Source organism: Vitis vinifera, chromosome 2, assembly GCF_030704535.1.
Source record: "Vitis vinifera cultivar Pinot Noir 40024 chromosome 2, ASM3070453v1".
Taxonomy (NCBI): domain Eukaryota; kingdom Viridiplantae; phylum Streptophyta; class Magnoliopsida; order Vitales; family Vitaceae; genus Vitis; species Vitis vinifera.
The window spans coordinates 1,853,447-1,859,440 of record NC_081806.1 but is presented as its reverse complement, the minus strand read 5'-3'; the positions used below and the strand labels follow the sequence as shown (position 1 = coordinate 1,859,440).

At 27.5% G+C, this 5,994-nt stretch overlaps 2 long non-coding RNA genes across 2 annotated transcripts; both read right to left on the bottom strand.

Annotated features, from left to right (window-relative positions):
- Nucleotides 1-818: 818 nt before the first annotated feature.
- Nucleotides 819-1,257, bottom strand: LOC104881404 (uncharacterized). The gene is made up of 2 exons (XR_787447.1): nt 1,172-1,257; nt 819-1,074 (listed from the first exon to the last, which is right to left on the bottom strand). It is a non-coding gene; the product is annotated as an uncharacterized LOC104881404 (long non-coding RNA).
- A 4,301-nt stretch (nt 1,258-5,558) lies between these two features.
- On the bottom strand, nt 5,559-5,994 carry LOC104881402 (uncharacterized). Its single transcript, XR_787443.2, has 2 exons — nt 5,909-5,994; nt 5,559-5,812 (listed from the first exon to the last, which is right to left on the bottom strand). It is a non-coding gene; the product is annotated as an uncharacterized LOC104881402 (long non-coding RNA).

Genomic DNA, 5,994 nt, shown 5'->3' with positions numbered 1-5,994 from the left:
CATGTGGGTTATTTGGCAAGATGCTTGTATGGACTTGTATTCTCTTCTTTCTTAGTCCAATTGTTTATGCAATTTAGTAATGTCATAGTGAATATGTCATGGTTGAGCACAAAGCTCAGTCGTGAAGCATGTAAACTCAGACTATGAGAATTTAGAAAAAATGCAGCTCCGTTTCCGGTACAATTTCAATAAAAGAATAAAAGCATAAATATAGTGTTAATTTGCAGGAAATTTGGTTGATTGCATGTGATTTCTAGGATTATTGAATTTGGTTGATCTAAGCATTGATTTTCACATAAATTCCCGTGAGTAGGGAGCAATGTTTTGAGTTAGAATGTGGGTTGGTTATGTGTTTCTGCAACAATTTTGCAAAACTGATATTTAGAAAATAAGAGCACACAATTTATTTTATTATTCAACAAATTGATAATCGTCTAAGACAAATTGTTGATTTTGTTTTCTTTCCATTTTTCATTGACTTTTTTTTTTTTTGTGGTTAACCAAACAAAAGAAAATGAATATTTTTTTCCCTTGATTTTTCATGGATAACCAAACAAGTGAAAAAAATTTATATTACTTTCCTTAGTTTTTTCTTTCCTTCCATTTTTCGTCACAATTTTCTTTCTCTCGCATTTTCCAAAAACCAAACATAGCCTTAAGGATATTTTGTCTTTCATATTTCATGTCTTTAACATCAATTATGCTAAATATGTACCTTAGATTCGTTATCTATCTTAACTAGTCTTAAATCATAATTATCCTTAAATTTTAACATGTAAAAAATATCGAGATTTGCATATAAGTTCGATAAACAATGATGGAAAAATAAATTTATTTTATTTATATTATTTTATTAAAAATACTTATTTGATGGTAGAGTTATTAAGAAACAACTCGGAAATCGTAGTTATCAAGCAATAATACAACAACAACGCTTTCCACCGTTAGGATTTGGAACACACAAGACAGCAGTAGGAGAATGGCCTTTTGCTCCGCAAGGTTTTGCACAGTCTGCCTTATTCTTGCATGACCCTACAAAGTCGCAATCACTCCCTGGATCTTGCGCCATGGCCCCTACATCCCAATAAATAAATAATATTTTTATATTAAATAAAAATTGGATAAAAAGAAAAAAGATTACAAATTTAAAGGAAAAAAGAAAAAAAAATACCAAGAGAATGAGAGAGGAGAATAAGGGAAAAGATGAGGAGAGAAGTGAATTGAAGCTTGGATGATCCCATATTTCTTGTCTTTGCCTGAATGACCATGATGAGACATATATATATATATATATATTTTGCATAGATTTTTTTTGTGTAAAATAATAAATGCATAGATTTTTTTGTGTAAGGTAATAAATCCCTAAATAATTTTCAAAATATTTTTGGCTTTGATTTTTTTTTTTGGAAAACTTGTAGATTTTTATTCATTTATATATATATATATATATATATATATATATATTTCATGTCTTTAACATCAATTATGCTAAATATGTACCTTATATTCGTTATCTATCTTAACTAGTCTTAAATCATAAAAATCTACAAGTTTTCCAAAACAAAAAAAATCAAAGCCAAAAATATTTTGAAAATTATTTAGGGATTTATTTCCTTACACAAAAAAATCTATGCATTTATTATCTTACACAAAAAATCTATGCAATATATATATATATATATATACATAGATTTTTTTGTGTAAGGAAATAAATCCCTAAATAATTTTCAAAATATTTTTGGCTTTGATTTTTTTTTTTTTTTTGGAAAATTTGTAGATTTTATTCATTTTTTTAAAACTTTAAGGCAATGTGACTTTTTTTGGTAAAAAATGAATATAAATAATTTGTTAAGTGGAGATTTTGAGGAAAAAGTAACAAAATAAAAGATTAATTTCATTCACCTTCCCTAAGGTTTTACCTAAACACATCTAGTTTCTATGGATTTGAAATTTCATGCGATACCTCTCTTATTATTATCCTTATCCTTTCCTTATCATTTCTTATTTTCATTCACCTCTCCTCTCACTCAAAATAAATAAATAGACTTCTCATTTTAATTGTTATAACATATACTATAACAATTGAAAATATTTAACATAATGAATACATATAAGCAAATGAGATAATAAACATATGCTTCCCATTTCAAATATTCATTGAGGTGATTGTACCACATGTCTTTGGATTCCTTAATTAATACAAGGATCTTTGTAGCATAATTGAGTATATATTACAATGTTTTGAATTAGTTGCTTCAAGTATTTAAAGCCCCTTAGAGATTTTCATATATATGTTATTATCTAAAGATTCGTATTAATATGTAGTAACGACATCCATGACATGTATATCCAGTCCTTCTAAGACTGCTAAACAAATGAAATATCTAAATATGGTTGCGTCCATCATAGGAGAATATGTTTTCTCGTATTCAATACCAAGTCTTTGTGAGAAACCTTAAATTATGAGTCGCCCTTTATATCTCGTGATTTCATTTTTTTTTATTACACTTTCTTATAAATACCCATTTATATCGGACAAGCTTGACATCTTTAGGCGTTTGGACTACTTATCCAAATACTTCTCATTTTGACAAATATTTTCTATGTTGGCATTTATCCATAGTTTCTGATTTGGAATTCTTATCATTTCTTATAACGTTAATAGCCATTTGGAAAGAAAATATATTGTCAATGACAAAAGTATTTCAACCCCATTTTTCTTCATACGTAAGTAGATAATTGAGATCTCATCATTATCAGGTACTTGTACATTTTCATAAACTAATTGTATAATATATGTCTTTTTTAGGGCTACTTGTTTAAATTGTACCTCTTTAGGAGTTGTTTGAGATTGATTAATCATTTTAATAACTCATTTTAGATGCAACTTCTTTGAAAGTGCCACATTTTTATATATCTTTCCTTGTGTTTTCCTCTTCTAAGGAATGAGTTTACCTTTTCAAGGTTTACTATGCTTCATGCGTGCCTTAGACTCATTATTTAATTGTCTTTTAGGGACATCAATCTGTATTGGAATATTCTCTGTCGGTAAAAATGATTTTATTACTTTTTTTGCATCAATGAAAACATCTGGTAGTTGATTTGTAAGTTCTTGCAAATGAATAATAATTTGAACTTCCGGTTCATATTGATTAGTATGAGAATCAAGATTAATCAAAGTTAATGCATTCCAAATAATTGCATGTCGTTCTTTTGGAATTGACTCTTCTTCACTTTACAAAAAATTAATACATCATCGTTTACCTCAGGGGACCAAGTTGGTCTTATAAGATTATTTTGGATCTAGTATAGTATAAAGTGTCATTCAAATGAAATCAAATACCATTAGTGACATAGTATAAGTTTTTTTGGAATATTTAATTAGGTTTCTATTACTTGAAATCAAATACATCAATGAAAACATCTGGTAGTTGATTTGCAAGTTCTTACAAATGAATAATGTTTTGAACTTTTAGTTCATATTGATTAGTATGAGGATCAAGATTAATCAAAGTTAATGCATTCCAAATAATTTCACGTCGTTCTTCTGGAATTGGTTCTTCTTCTCTTAACAACGGAAAAATTGTCTTATTAAAATGATAATTTACACAACATGTTATGTACTTTTCAAGTGTATAGGTAGATTAGTCATTAAATAAAAACTTTTGATTTTATAATGTACGTTCATACGACTTTACAAAAAATGATTTTATTACTTTTTTTGCATCAATGAAAACATCTGGTAGTTGATTTGCAAGTTCTTACAAATGAATAATGTTTTGAACTTTTAGTTCATATTGATTAGTATGAGAATTAAGATTAATCAAAGTTAATGCATTCCAAATAATTGCATGTCGTTCTTTTGGAATTGACTCTTCTGCACTTTACAAAAAATTAATACATCATCGTTTACCTGGGGAACCAAGTTGATCTTATAAGATTCTTTTGGATATAGCATAGTATAAAATGTCATTCACATGAAATCAAATACTATTAATGACATAGTATAAGTTCTTTTGGAATCTTTAATTAGGTTTCTATTACTTGATATAATATTAACATCATTTATTATCGATGTTGTGTAATTAATGAGACAAGAGTTTGATCAAAATAACAAGTCATAAAACATATCATAAAGATCTCGCCCTTATAGAATTGAAAAAATCTTACTATAAAGAAAGAGTTGAAATCAACAAAAAAAAAAAAAAAAAAATTACTAGTCGTTGACGATGACTTAGTTTAATAAGTTGTGTAAAATTAGATTTAAAACATTTAAGATTCTCAATTAGATTTTTATTATACAAAACATTATAGAATTGTTGGAAATTTTTTTTTATTTGATGTTTAATATTGAACTTAAACAAATCATCTAAGATATGAAGAAGAAGAAAAACCGTACATTGATCCATATTTCTAACTTCAATATGATTTGAAGTTCTTCACATTATCATTTTGAACTCCTTTCTTGATTTTCCTTCTCAAACTCTTCTTTTATGCACTTCTTAATGATGGGTATGACGATGAGGAAGTGGAAAAAGGAATCAACAATTCCTCTGTTTACCGGAGTAATATGTTCATTTCATTAATGAAATTTTATCTAATCATGAATTCCAAAATGAATAAAAAAAATTAATAAGAGGAAACTTAACTTTTAAGAAAGGAAAACTTATATATCATTAGATAAAAAAATCAAAGTATTTAATAGAAAGAAACTCAACTTTAAAAAAAAAAACTTATATCATACACTATTTTACTTTTCTAGAAAGATATATAAATTTGCTTTTCTCTTTCTTCTTAGTCCAACTGCTTAGGCAATTTAGTAATGTCACAAATGAATATGTCATGGTTGAGCACAAAGCTCAGTCGTGAAGCATGTAAACTCAGACTATGAGAATCTCAAAAGAGGCCAAAGCTCCGTTTCCAATACAATTTCAATAAAAGAATAAGAGCATAAATGTAGTGTTAATTTGCAGGAAATTTGGTTGATTGCATGTGATTTCTAGGATTATAGAATTTGGTTGATCTAAGCATTGATTTTCACATAAATTCCCGTGAGTAGAGAGCAATGTTTTGAGTTAGGATGTGGGTTTGTTATGTGTTTCTGCAACAATTTTGCAAAACTGATTTTTAGAAAATAAGAGTACAAAATTTATTTTATTATTCAACAAGTTGATAACCGTCTAAGACAAATTGTTGATTTTGTTTTTCTTCCATTTTTCATTGACTTTTTTTGTGGTTAACCAAGCAAAAGAAAATGAAGATTTTTTTCCCTTGATTTTTCATGGATAACCAAACAAGTGAAAAATTATATTCATTTCCTTAGTTTTTTCTTTCCTTCCATTTTTCGTCACAATTTTCTTTCTTTCGCATTTTCCAAAAACTGAACATAGCCTTAAGGATATTTTTGTCTTTCATATTTCATGTCTTTAACATCAATTATGCTAAATATGTACCTTAGATTCGTTATCTATCTTAACTAGTCTTAAATCATAATTGTCCTTAAATTTTAACATGTAAAAAATATCGAGATTTGCACATAAGTTCAATAAATAATGATGGAAAAATAAACTTATTTTATTTATATTATTTTATTAAAAATACTTATTTGATGGTAGAGTTATTAAGAAACAACTCAGAAATCGTAGTTATCAAGCAATAATACAACAACAACGCTTTCCACCGTTAGGATTTGGAACACACAAGACAGCAGTAGGAGAATGGCCTTTTGCTCCGCAAGGTTTTGCACAGTCTGCCTTATTCTTGCATGACCCTACAAAGTCGCAATCACTCCCTGGATCTTGCGCCATGGCCCCTACATCCCAATAAATAAATAATATTTTTATATTAAATAAAAATTGGATAAAAAGAAAAAAGATTACAAATTTAAAGGAAAAAAGAAAAAAAATACCAAGAGAATGAGAGAGGAAAATAAGGGAAAGGATGAAGAGAGAAGTGAATTGAAACTTGGATGATCCCATATTTCTTGTATTTGCC